General features: G+C 34.2%; 1 pseudogene; it reads left to right on the top strand.

The window, feature by feature from the left end:
* Positions 1-1058: 1058 nt before the first annotated feature.
* Positions 1059-2210, top strand: LOC128169107 (uncharacterized; annotated as a pseudogene).
* The last annotated feature ends 11679 nt before the right edge of the window (positions 2211-13889 follow it).

A 13889-nucleotide genomic window follows, 5' to 3' on the forward strand; every position in this document is an offset into this window, starting at 1 on the left:
ATCTCCGACAAGCAAGAGAGACTATATGCTTGTCGGAGATTTACGGAGACAGCCGAGCGTCGAGTTGAACGAGACTATATTGAACTCTGGCGTAGGAATACATACGACTACAAAAAATATATAAATTGTTCGTACCATTTAAAATCTGACTATTTTCAATGTATTTATAAATAAGTTTCCTTGAAAAACAATGCTTTAGCATACATTACATCGAGTTTATCAATTATTTTCAAGAACTAAGTCTTGTCAGCAGCGATGATTTGTGCTGAGGTCCAAACACTGTTTCACTTTCGGTTTGTCTGAGTAACTGCATTGGAGAGTTGATTAACATCAACTCCCAAAAATGGATTTCGAGCTACCATATCATTACCAGAAATATTCAATATATTAAATTAACTTTCAATTTTGAACAAATCATTTCAGATTCAAGGTGCACAACAGAAACTATATGTGCTGAAAACATCGGAGAAAAGACAAAAGCCTGGAGATGGGATCGAATATGGAATCACAAATGTGCTGTCAAGCCATGAGCTGTATGTGTCTTTATAACACCTTGCAAAATTCCAACACAAAATGCCGATTGCTGTGAGGCTTCAGCCAACGTGACAGTGACAAAAGTATCAGGATAACTAATACTGTAATTACTGATCTTAAAATTATTAAATAGACAAACAAATGCTAAGATATATCCTGATAAAACTATTTAAATATATAATTTCGTCTTGTACCAACTTAAAAAAGTATGATACATAGAATTGTGAGCCTGCTAAAAACATTCTATAATGATTCAGACACATCTGCATATATGCTACATAAGTAAAGTAATAGGTATCAGTAATACAAAATGCACAAAATCAGCCGAAGCCGGTATTTTGATAATGTTTCAACTAAACGAACTGTCTGCATGAAAATTGTCTGTGTATTTGGATGGTTAACAAGCATTAGTATTCTTAAGAATAGTACTTTTAGGGTATTTTAAGGTAAAATGAGTAGATAAAAAATGTGTTTTAAAGTAAGAAGGCAAACTTCTTTGTAAGTTGTTGATAGTTTGCAAAAATATGACACTATTAGTTTCCTTCGGTAATCGTAGAGTCCGTGGCGCAGAAGGTTAGTTCGTTCTACTTGAAATAAAAGATAAAAAAAGGTCGTTCTACTTGTGAACGTTACATTTTGTTATCGGGTGTTCGAATCCCCGCGACATCGCATTTTGTTTTCTTCAGTAGCATTTTAAATTTATTTCTTCCTTTAATATATTTGGTTTAACTATAAATATAACAATTATGAAATATTTACCAACATTTTTTTCAGTCAGGAAATTAAAATGTGAATCTTTTTGCACATTAATTTATATGTCAAAATTAAAAAAAACAACAATTAAACAAGCTTTGGGAAAAGAAATCATAAATAACGGATTTAATATGTATATATTCTTAATGTAATAAGGACAAAAACCAGTTTATTATATGTACTTAATGTTCGCAGTTTTCTTCTGAGTATTAATTATAATTGTTAAGTTAGTCAATTTTATCACGACAACCCACAATTACTGAGTATCGACATACACCCCAAAAAAAAAAAAAAATTAATAACATTCTAGGGTTTGCGTTTTTCATTAAATGTTACAGTGGAATTATTGTTTTCTTGTTGGTGTAAAATATTTTATTTTTTTTTTGATTTTCAGGAGCTAGAGAATTTCTTTTCTCAGCACTTTGGATGGACTGACTCAAACAGCACTCCTGCAGCTTCCCAGGTCACTGATCATGAAGATTCATCAGATAACGCGGACGACGATGGACCGGCTGATGAGATTATTGATTTAGATCGACGGGTAATGCAGTTTCTTGATGATGCTGTCTTGTCGGATCCAAATTCAGATGATGGAGATGAATATAAATACCAGAGAAGCTCAGCGTCCATTGAGAATGTACTTCTACCCCATGATGATCCTGATCTGTTCAAAATCAGAGAGGTAATGATTCGTAGCTGCGGCTGTAAGAACAAGTGCGTTTCTATCTTCAGCGATGGTACTTGTACTCGCAGATCCTAAACATGAGAGAAATGTCAAAGGAAGAAAAAAACATGTACATCATGGGATCGCTTGTGGACAGCTGCAAAGAAACAAAACGGGAAAAGAAAAGAATACGTTCCAGGCATACTTTCATGTCTTCCGGGGAAAAGGTTTGCAGAAATACGTTCCTGCTTGTCTATGATATAGGGAAGCACTTTCTTCATAATATTATCACCCATAAGAATACACATAGAGTAACACCACGCAAGCATGGGAACCTAGGAAAGAAACCCAGTCATTCGCTACAATATGATGACATTAAGTTAGTTGTACAGTTCATCTCTAGTTATGCAGATGACTTTGGGTTGCCACAACCAGCTGCCCCAAAAGGAAGAGATGACACCCCTCCCATATACATTCCATCCGATACAACGAAGAAGGACGTCCACAAGAAATATGTTGAAAGCTATCCGAACGACCGACATGTGCGGTATTCCACATTTTGCAACATCTGGAACCAGTGTCTTCCGCATATTATAATAGCAAAACCAAGAGACGATGCAAGTGCCACTTGTGAAAAACTTCGAAAAAGTGTGTTAGATGCAGTTTCAGAGGAGGAAAAGTTGGAGGCAGCAAGAAAGATGCAGGAACACATCACAAATGCACAGGCTGAAAGGAAAGTATACAACGATTGTGTGAAAAGGTCCCGAGACAAATAGATTCGTCCATTACACGTTTGACTTCAGTCAGAATGTAAGCATTCCTCATCATTCGCGGCAAATGGGCCCCCTGTACTTTCAGACACTTCGAAAAGTCCATATATTTTGTGTCCACTTCGATGGAGAACCAAAACAACTGAACTTTCTTATAAACGAAATTGAAACTATCGGACCAGATGGAAACAAAGTGCATGGATCAGACTCTGTGATTTCTATGTTGGACTGGGCCTTACAAAACCACAACTATTACTATTTTTTCTGTTCTGGCTGCTGGACGCAAGAAATTTTCATGAACTTTGTTTAATCTTATTCTTTGTGATCTCCACTATACCCAATCTACGAACGTGATATCTTGGATTACAGGAGGAATTTCAATGCGTAGAAGGTATAGGCCATCCATATTATATACCTATCTGCTTAAAAATGGTTTATCGAGTACTAATTGTGGGCCACTCTTTTATCCATCGTTTAGAGTCATTTCAATTTCAAAATCGTAGGTCGGGTTGGTACAATTTAGGCTTTGATGGTACAGAAATTCAGGTTCAATTTGCCGGTTTAGGTGGGGGAACATTGCGCCCGGGTCCAAAATCCATTCAATCGGAACGATTTATGCAGGTTTTTCATTCATATCAACCAAATTCAGTTTTCCTTCAGATTGGTGGAAATGATTTGTGTCGAGAAGAAAATGTGGAAAAATTAGCGCGTGATATAAGATCGTTTGCAGAATTCTTACTAGTTGCGCATAATGTTTCTCATGTTATAGTTGGTCAGTTACTGCCGAGGTATTCCGATGGGATAAATCCTCGTTACAATGTCAAGGTCATTGAAGCTAACAAACAATTGTCAACTTTGTTCAAAAATAAAGACAATATTTCCTTTTGGAAGCATCGAGGATTATGGAAAAACACTGAGTCCTTGTTAACGGATAAAGTTCATCTTAATGATGATTGTATGCAGATATATGCGAAAAGTATTCGTGCGTTTCAAATCTTTACTTAAGGCATCCTTACACAAAGTATTTTAATTTAATGGTTGTTGCGCACATTTTGATTATGGTTCATTAATGCTAATATCATATACGTTTCGTATGGTTAAGTTTTAGTTTGTGGTCGAGGTCAATCATTATGCTATATAACTTCTACACAATTTTGAAAAACAAGTTCATCGGTTTAGTTCTTTCATAAGACACTATGCACACCATTTCATAGTACAAATATATTGGTATTTGACTGACATTATGGTCTTTCCTAGTTATAATGGCACATGTATTAATTAATGTGTTACTGTTCAAGCATCATTATTGCAGGATTATACAATGGTGTCTTGTCAGATAGAAATAAGACACTAATATGTTAAAACCGTATATCCTTGCATCTATTTATTAGTGCATAATTCAATAATCAGGTATGGCATTTAGCATTTATTGTTCATTTATATCCCTATTTGTAGTTAATTGAAAGAAACATGCCAAAACAAAGGAAGAAAGCTAGAGACTCCACTGCGAAAGCTAGAGACTCCACTGCGACAACCACTCCAACACGTCGGTCGACAACAAAGAGAGCAAACTCAAGCCCTAATCAACCCCTGACTGTACAGAATGACGTCCTTTCTCTGACAACACAAAATGAAGCCCAACGAGTACCGTCAGCAAATGAAATCGCGTCATCAATCATTTCGCAGCTAAGAGGAGCCATTGATGTAGGACAACTTCCAGCATCAACTTCTTTGCAAGAAGGCATTAACTTGGTACCGGGACCAACTGCAAATATTCCTTCCTCATCAACAGTGGCAACAGAAAACCCAGAGTTTCTAGGTATTGACAATTCACCACTAGGTGATGCAACAACCTACTTATTGAATAACTCTTTGCCTCTTGGTTTTAATGTAAGTGAAAAAGCAAGAAGAGATATTTGGGCTGACAACTATGTAGATTTGACACATTTGTTGCCAAATTTTAATGATCAACATGAAGATGAAATTTTGTTTAAATCACAAACAGTGAAAATTTCAACAAATGTCAAATCTAAACAGTTTTTCTCCATTTATCAATGGACAGCAGCTTTTGACATCTTTATGTCATTGTTTATTGTGAAATTTCCAGAGTCGTCCTTAGGGTTGATTAAGTATGCTTACAACATACGAGCAATGTCAAAACAATTTGGTTTTCCCATGGCTAAGTCTTATGACGAAAATTTTCGTAAGGTGCGCAAAATGATGAGGTTTGATTGGGCTATAATTTATGATGAATTATGGCGCTCTGCATTTTATCAGAATGTCAATGCTACCCCCAATCCAGGTGGTATCCCTCAAAAAACAAACTAAATTCAATCTCTCCCTTTCAAAAGCGGGCCCAGCAATACCAAAATCAATTCCCTTCCGGATTCTGCTGGGCCTACTGCAGAACGGGGGCTTGCCAAAATTTCTCAGATTGTAAACTGAAACACCAGTGTGTCAAATGTGGAAAAGGGCATGCCACTTACACATGCAGAGGATGGCAACGAAACAAAGCTACCTACACCAATAAAAGTAGATATGTTGGAATATTTCCTGTATGGTTACGACCCTCATCTCAGACAAAAACTTGTTCAAGGCTTTACATTTGGTTTTAAGATTAATTCAACCATTTGCAGAGAAAGCCGCAAAGTCTCAAAAAACCATAAAAGTGCTATGGAAAACACACAGGTTGTTGCGGAAAAAATTCAGAAAGAAATTTTAAAGGGTAGAATTAGAGGCCCATTTTTAAGACCACAATTTGATAATTTCATTTGCTCTCCCTTGGGTCTCATTCCGAAGAAAGAGAAGGTTCTTTTCGGCTGATACATGACTTATCCTTCCCAAAAGTGGACTCTGTAAATTCCTGGACTCCGCCTGAATACACAATGGTCTCTTATCAAAATATAGAAACAGTCATTGAATTAGTTCAGAATTTCGGTTTCAATTGCCTAATGAGCAAAGCGGATATTGAGGATGCCTTTCGTCTCATACCCATACATGCCTCTGAATATCCACTCCTGGGGTTTGAATGGAATGGGCAATTCTACTATGATGCTGCTTTACCAATGGGCGCATCAGAATCTTGTCAATTATTTGAATTCTTTTCAACATCCTTGCAGTGGATTCTGAATACAAAGTTTGGCATTAGAGGAATATCACACCTGCTTGATGATTTCTTTTTTGTTGGGAAGGCGGATACTAATGAGTGTTCAAATGCCTTGAATACATTTTTAGAGTTGGCAAATTCCTTGGGTGTTCCCATAAAATCAGAAAAAACACAGGCCCCTACTACATGTACTGTTATTTATGGGATAAAAATTGATTCTCGAAAAATGGTGGCACGTTTACCAGAGGAAAAAATTGATAAAATTGTCGGGTTGCTTGGTGAGTTTAAAGTAAAGAAAAAGGTCACGTTGCGAGAATTACAATCGCTGATTGGTTTACTGAACTTTGTATGCAGTGTAATTGTTCCAGGTCGGGCTTTCCTGCGACGACTTCATGATTTAACAAAAGGTCACAGTTGTCCAAAATTCAGAATCACTCTCAACTCAGAAGCTAGGGCTGATTTACAAGCCTGGTTCAATTTTGTTAGTAACTACAATGGAAAATCCTGCTTCGTATTTCAAAAATGGATTTCTTCAGATGCTCTAAAATTGTATTCAGCTGGAGTTCATGGGGGCTTTGCAGCTGTTTTTGGGTCAAAATGGTTTGTAGGTGAATGGCCTCCAGACATTATGAAGGATTTACATATAACAATAAAGGAGTTATATCCTATAGTTTTGGCTATTGAAATTTGGGGCAAGACTCTAGAAAACCACAAAGTTTTGTTTATGACAGACAATGAAGCAGTGGAAGGAATTATCAATTCAACTACTTCTAAAGACAAGGTTTTGATGAAGCTAGTTCGCAGATTAGTTTTGGCATCAATAAAATTCAATATATATTTTAGAGCAAAACACATGGCAGGAAAATCAAATGTGGTTGCTGATTTCCTGTCTCGATTTTCCTTTCAGAAGGCTCGGCAGGTTGCTCCATGGTTAAGACAAACACCAGTCTCAGTTCCGGAACATCTCTTGAGTCTGTAATGAACACACTTCTACAGTCAGCTTTGTCTAAGTCAACAAGAGCATCATACACTCGTATGCTTAGCTCTTATGACCAGTTTTGTAAAGAACATTTTCCATCTTCACCTGCATTGCCATCCAACCATATTATGATAGCTCATTAGGGTCTTCCGTTTCCAACGAAAGACCCTATTGTTTTTGTTAGGTTTCTTTTTCTCTATTTTTCACTATTATTATTCTTTTTTTTCTTAACATTTTTCTTAAAACTCATGTATCTCAAATATGCTTCAATGGATTTTTATGAAAATTTCACGAATAATACAAAATATCAAGGTCTTTTATCAGGTACATTTTTGTTGATGACGTCACTTCCGGTCGGCCGTAATTTTCGTTTTTCTTTTTGTAAAAAGTGATCTTGTCCTCCCTTTTTCGCAAAAACGATTAAAGATAGAAAATTGAAAGTTTCAGGAATGATAGATTTTTGAATTTCCAGGGCCGATCAGGTGAAACTACGATCGTCCGCCACTTCCGGTCCGCTCAACCAGCATTTTTGGAAAATTGTGTTTTAATTTTTTTTTTAAATCAAATAATCTACAATTTTTTTCCATCAGAATATGTTTTAAACTTATCAAATTTTAATATAAGCAGGTCGTCCGTCACTTCCGGTCCTCACCGGAAGTGATACGAATATTTCGATTTTTGGAATTTTAAAGCATATGCGTTTTGTTGACATTTTTGTACTAAATACAAATCTGAAAACCGTTTTAAAATCGGACAACGCATTGCAGAGATATTGAAGTTTTAAAATGACGTTTTCCGGAAATCTGCATTTCGCAGTGTAGGTTGCAAAATTAGTTTAAAAGGAAGTTAATATGATAGTAAATCGTACCAAATGTCAACAGTTTAATTGAACCCTATCAATTCAAAATCAAACGAAAGACACTTGTTGCTCGCAACAAGGTGCTTTCAGGTAATTCAGGCATTCTCGAGAAATTAAGCATCAAAATTTTGAAGCGAGAGTCTGAGTAGCTCAGTCGCTAGAGTCGTGGACATGGCCCAGGTGACCCGGGTTCAAGCCCCGATTGCCGCAATTTTTTTTTTTACTATTTTTTGCTTAGATCTACGAATTTATCTTTGAAGTGATAGGTTTAATCTAATCTATTCAAAAATCGGACGGAAGACCCACTCGTTGCTCGCAACGAGATCGTGTCTAGTTTTATCTCATTTTTGTTTATCAAAAATTACCAACCATCAACAATAGCCTCATATGTATCAGCTATCAGTTACATGCACAAGATAAACTTATATTCAGACCCAACATATTCATTTTTGGTCAAAAAGGTCATGAAAGGGGCACAGAATTTAAGAGGTTCAGTAGATAACAGGTTACCAATAACATAACAAATTTTGTCCAGACTCATGACAGCAGTACCTTCTGTAATTCAAAGTCACTTTAATCAATTTTTGTTAAAAGCTATGATGTCCTTGGCTTTCTATTGTTTTCTTCGAGTCGGCGAAATGGCGCTTAAGTCTGGAAGTGAAAAGGGCAAAGTTCTTCAGGTGCAGGATGTTGTGGTGAATTATGAAAGCAAAAGGCGACAGGCATGACAGTGAAAATTACACATTATAAACACAGTGACATGCAGACAAAATCCATATTTATAAAAACAAATCAACAAAATCCACTCTGTCCAGTAAATGCTATCACAAAGTACCTTACATTATCAAACCACAAAGCGGGCCCACTATTTCAATTTACATGTGGTACACCAGTTCCCTTTTTTTCAGCTCATCACTAAAATCACTTTTGACATTCATTGGTTTAAATACTCAAATATACAAAGGTTATAGTTTTAGAATAGGGGCGGCAACGAGTGCTGCAGCTGAAGGCATACCCCAAACAGTAATCCAACATATGGGTAGATGGAAATCTAATGCATTTAAAAACTACATCCGTATGAACAATTTTTAACAGGGAGGTGTTCACATTTATTTTCTCAGAATATCCCTATACATGCCATAGCAATAGGATAGAGGTCAACAAGGCTTGCTCTATCAAAATATTCTATTTCAGTTTGCGAAAAAGGTAAACAAGGCTTGCTTTGTATTAGAATTTTAGAGGTAATTTGAATTAATGTTTTGACTTTTTTATTCGGAATTTTTGCTAGAGTTCAACAGGGCTTGCTCTACCAGAAATTTCACTGTACAACTTAATCACGTATATTGTATTGATTAGAGGTCAACAAGGCTTGCTCTAACTTAATTTTCAATGTTATGATTATAAAGTTATCAATATTGTATTTAGATTTTATGTATGGATAACGTATACGGGTTAGCTCTACTTTATTATCTTCAATTGTTTATATTTGGCGCACCTTACGAACGATAGGTTAAAGCAAAATTTCTGTTATGTGTGTTTAATATTTTTCTTTCATTTTTTATTTTTTTATTCTCTTTTTTCCTCCAATGAGTCCTCGGGTGGGGGTCTTTCGGTCATGGCGGTTTTTAACCCCACCTTTGCAAAATTATTGTCATTTATTCAATGATTTTTTATTATTTACTCTGTTGTTTTAATTTTAAAACAATACAAATGTAATTCATTGAATAAACGACCTTTAATGCAATAACTTGTTCAATTGTCTTTGCAAATAAACTTGGACTCATTGGATTATGATAATGTACAGGTTTTTCTGGTGTATGGTGGATTTCCTTTACTGGAAAAATTTGGTTGTCAAAAAACTAATTTTATTGTAAATAAAAACATTTTTGGGAACAGATTTTGTAATTATTCATGGGATGTATGTGTCAACTCTATATCTCTTTGTAAATCAAGCTGGCATTATAAATGTATATTATAAATATAAAAGCAGATGTACGCATGCAGGGGGTATATCCATTAACACCCCATGGTCAGGTTACCCAGGTTGTTTGATAGTCTACAACAGGGTCACCGAGTGTTAGGTGTCAAGTATGTTTTCACCATAGTTCAATTAACACGTCTAGCATCTATTATCTTTATGTAATTATTGCCGTAATATATCATGTCTGATGTGAATATTATCTCATTACTATTTTTTCTGTTCTGGCTGCTGGACGCAAGAAATTTCCATGAACCTTAGCTTGCATATTTACCATGCAACTTCCTTAAGACTTGGTTTTAATGTAGTTAATATTTTGTTTGGTGAACTTCCAATGTCTAAAAACAACAAAGTTATTAACTTTATTATTCTATGTTCGAAACAATATTTGTTTACTTGTTTAAAAAAAGGCAAACTGCCATGCCTTTCTGGTCTTTTATCTTATTTATTTAACAAATACAAGGTTGAAAAATATATAGCTTGTAAAAATTTTGAAATGCAAAAATGTGTCAATATCTGGCAACCCTGGTGTTCTATCCGAGACACTATAATTCTATCTTAGTCATGTTATTTGTCTTAATTAATTAACACTTTGTTCATTAATTACCAATTTATGTGCTTTCATCCGTTCTAATATTCTTACTCTTTTATATTTACCTTATTATTTATTTTTATTTTTATTTTTTTTTGGGGGGGGGGGTAATTCTTTTGTTATTTTTTTTTAATTTAAGCAGCCTCTACCAATTAGATTGAGTGTGAGAGAGTGAGCACGCGTGAAAGAATATTTAAAAAACTGTATTGAATTTATTTATTATGTTTCTTGAGAGTAAAAAAAAAAAAAAAATCATTAGCATTGCTACACGAGGCCAAATCAAGCATGTATTTTACTGTTTAACATGTTGTTTTTTTTATCTTATAAAACATACAGTCACTGTTGCTGGCAGGAAATCTTTAAAATCGAACGGGAATATAGGGATTTATTTTGTCTCTACCATGATTTGTAGTGAACCTTTGGAATTGTATTGGTTTGAGACCTTCATTCAAAACGGCGAAAAAATGATATTATGTACGGGTTAACAAATCTGCAGACCTTCGCAAAATGTTAATTTATACCTTAGAACATTATTCACGTTTATCAAAATGAATCAAACACATACGACCTAGATTCATATAAATAATTTGACATTATAAACACTATCCGTCTTAAATTTATGAGCTAAAAATAGATAATTTTTCATCATAGTGGAAAAAAATACAAGCGACCTAATTAGGATAGAATTAACAATTTGTGGATGTTTAACTACTTTTCGAACTTTTCTGGCAACGTTTTTATTTCCGAATTATTTTTAGGTATTATCAATTCATTGTGTATGTTTTGTTTTCTCTATTGTTTATGATGTATATTGATCAGTTAGTTTTAAAAAAGTATCCCTGAATGCTTATATAATGTTAGAAGGTTTCATTTAAGGTGGAGTAATCCTTCTAGCGCCTCTCTCACAGGTGAATGAAACGTGACACCTGTATTCTGATTGTTATCTATAAACGTATTTGAATTTGTTATTCATTCATAAAATCATTTTTTAAAGTCTCGAAATCACTTGGTGGGCATGTTTGTTTAACAATGAATCCCAGGGTGTATATTTATAAGGGCGTTCACAATTCTTAACAGAAAAAAATTCATCTTTCTTTATAAATTGAAAAAACGCATTTTGTACAAAAAATATCTAAGGGTTGAACTTCCGATATACTTACGTTGGGACAACTGTCTTACGGGAAAGTTTGTTTTGTACATCAAAAAGCGAGTATGCTAAAATCATATTGACAATGTATAACATAAATGCAATTTATTAAAAACCACTAATGTTTCATCGTCATTAGTTCTGAATTAAATTTTTCAACACATAAGCACAATTAAGGTGAAAACCCCCCAGAAAATACTATGTTTTTTATATTTTAAAAACACCGTTTGGAGACAATAATGACAAAGAAGTAGTTGATTTCCTTTTTGTCCCTCATTCTTTTATCTGGAGTGTTGTATCCAGCAGTACAGCGATTTGTCCCCCTTGTCTGCTTTCTACATTCATCCCGTCGCGTTTCTGCGTGTCGGGTTTGCTAGACTGGTGGAAATCCATTCTTCTGGTGGTTTACATTGAAATATCTGAAGTTTTTCTGGCTTTTTTAAAACAAGTTTGATATTTTTTGTGCAAGAAAAACGGAAGAACCAGCGCTACTACGATAACTGTAAATTCGCCGCCTCGAACTGGAAGCGGCATTCTAGATTCATATATATATATAATGTGATAAACACACACATAAAACAACAGTGTTGTTTACCTATTTCTCGCGAGATGTCTAAAATGCACCAACTTATAACAAATGTCATCAGTTCCGTAAAATGTATTCAACAGTCTGTTTGAATAAATGAATCGGATGAAGGAAACCATAAAACCGATATTAGTGAGCAGTAAAGTCCTCGTTTTATTAATTAGTTGTGAATGAAACATTTTATTCAACTTGTAAATATTTAAAATCGATCGGAGAATGTCAGTTCTATAATGGCGCCTGTTCTGGTGTTTTCCTGGCATCATTAATGTAAATTTATTTGCAAACCCATCAATTATGACAAGAAAAGTTTTAAGAAATTTTTTAAAATATTGTTTAAAAACATACAATTTGAAACAATTTTTTACTAAACATAATTACATATTAATGTCAGTGAACACAAATAATCTTTGAGCACACTCAAGGTATATTTTTTCACAATTTAATATTTAAGTCGTTTGACTTTGAAATTGAACTTGGCAAAAATCCATTTGATTCTGGTTTCTTAGGAATTCTTGCCAAACTCCATCTCTTTTATTCGTCACCAACCTTTTTGTCGACTTCAGGCACCAGTTTCCTGAGAGATTCCGAGGGTCGAACTGACATTTACAACGGTTAGTATTTTTTTTAGCGTTATACCTTTATTAGTTACGTAGTCGGTTCAATCTTTCTTTTTCTTTGTTTCATCCCGATTTTGCAATACCCTCCTAAATTTTTTTATAAAAAATATCAATAACGATTTTTCCATATGTAAAAAAAAATGTATTATTTAAAATACCTATTCTTTCAAAGTTACAAAAAGATATTAATCAAAGGTACGACCACAAAGGCGTCAAGCTGACATTTTCTTTTACATATTTTCTTTTAAATATAGAATATCAATAATTTTAATTTCTTTACTAATAGTTGTATATCAAATAATATTAGAATAAAAAAGTAAATGAATTATGTTTTGTATTGCTTTAAAAACAAAAATGAATATAGTTTCTTATAAAATAAGTAGTGATGGGTTTTTAATACAATAAATCAGTGCATTCGTTTTATTTTCAATCATCAACATAGACTTACTTTTCCAATCATTTATCGGGCTCCTCGGGCTCCATCGCCGCGGTGGAGGTGCTGGCCGAGGCCATACTTGCGTTTCCCTCAAGCGATCTGAAATTTATTGTACACAAACCTCATCATTAGTATTTGATATAACAGATATTCTATGGTGATTAAAAAAGACATACATACCTACTGTCCAGAAGGCAGTAACTCTCCGTGGTTGAACTACGGGAAAAAGGAGGTAAAATTTGGAACTAAAAAAATCTATATATATTTAAAATTAAACCAAATGAAACATGTAAATTTGTTACGTAACTTACTCGTCGCTAATTGTGACGATTTCGATCCTTTTCCTGTTAAATAAAGAAAAATTGTGTGATTATTTGTATTCATTCGAGCAAAAAAATTTTTTTACATATATAACCATTCAAACATTTAAAAAAAACATAACTCAGTGACAAAAATATTTTAATTTAATAAAAAAGAATCATACTAACGTTGGACGAATCGACGCATTGGGGGTAATGTAAATGAACATGAGAATTAAGGGTCACATTATATTTACTGCATACCACAATGTATAAATTACGAATTTAAAATTGAAAAGGATAAAATCAAAATTAATTTACTGACCCAATCGGCACCGACGGAGTGGAGGGACTAAAAGTTAGGAATATATGAAAAAATTAATATATACGTATATTTCTAAGATCATATATATCATTAAATATAAAATGTACTAACAGGTTTCCCCTCTACTAACAGGTTTCCCCTCCTCTTCTTTGACATCGGCGTGCTATATGTGTACGGACAGAATATGAAATGGTAATAATTTTGAGTGAAAGTTGAGTGTAGAATTTATTATTTCTGAACAATA

Source organism: Crassostrea angulata, unplaced genomic scaffold (genome assembly GCF_025612915.1).
Source record: "Crassostrea angulata isolate pt1a10 unplaced genomic scaffold, ASM2561291v2 HiC_scaffold_98, whole genome shotgun sequence".
Taxonomy (NCBI): Eukaryota; Metazoa; Mollusca; class Bivalvia; order Ostreida; family Ostreidae; genus Magallana; species Magallana angulata.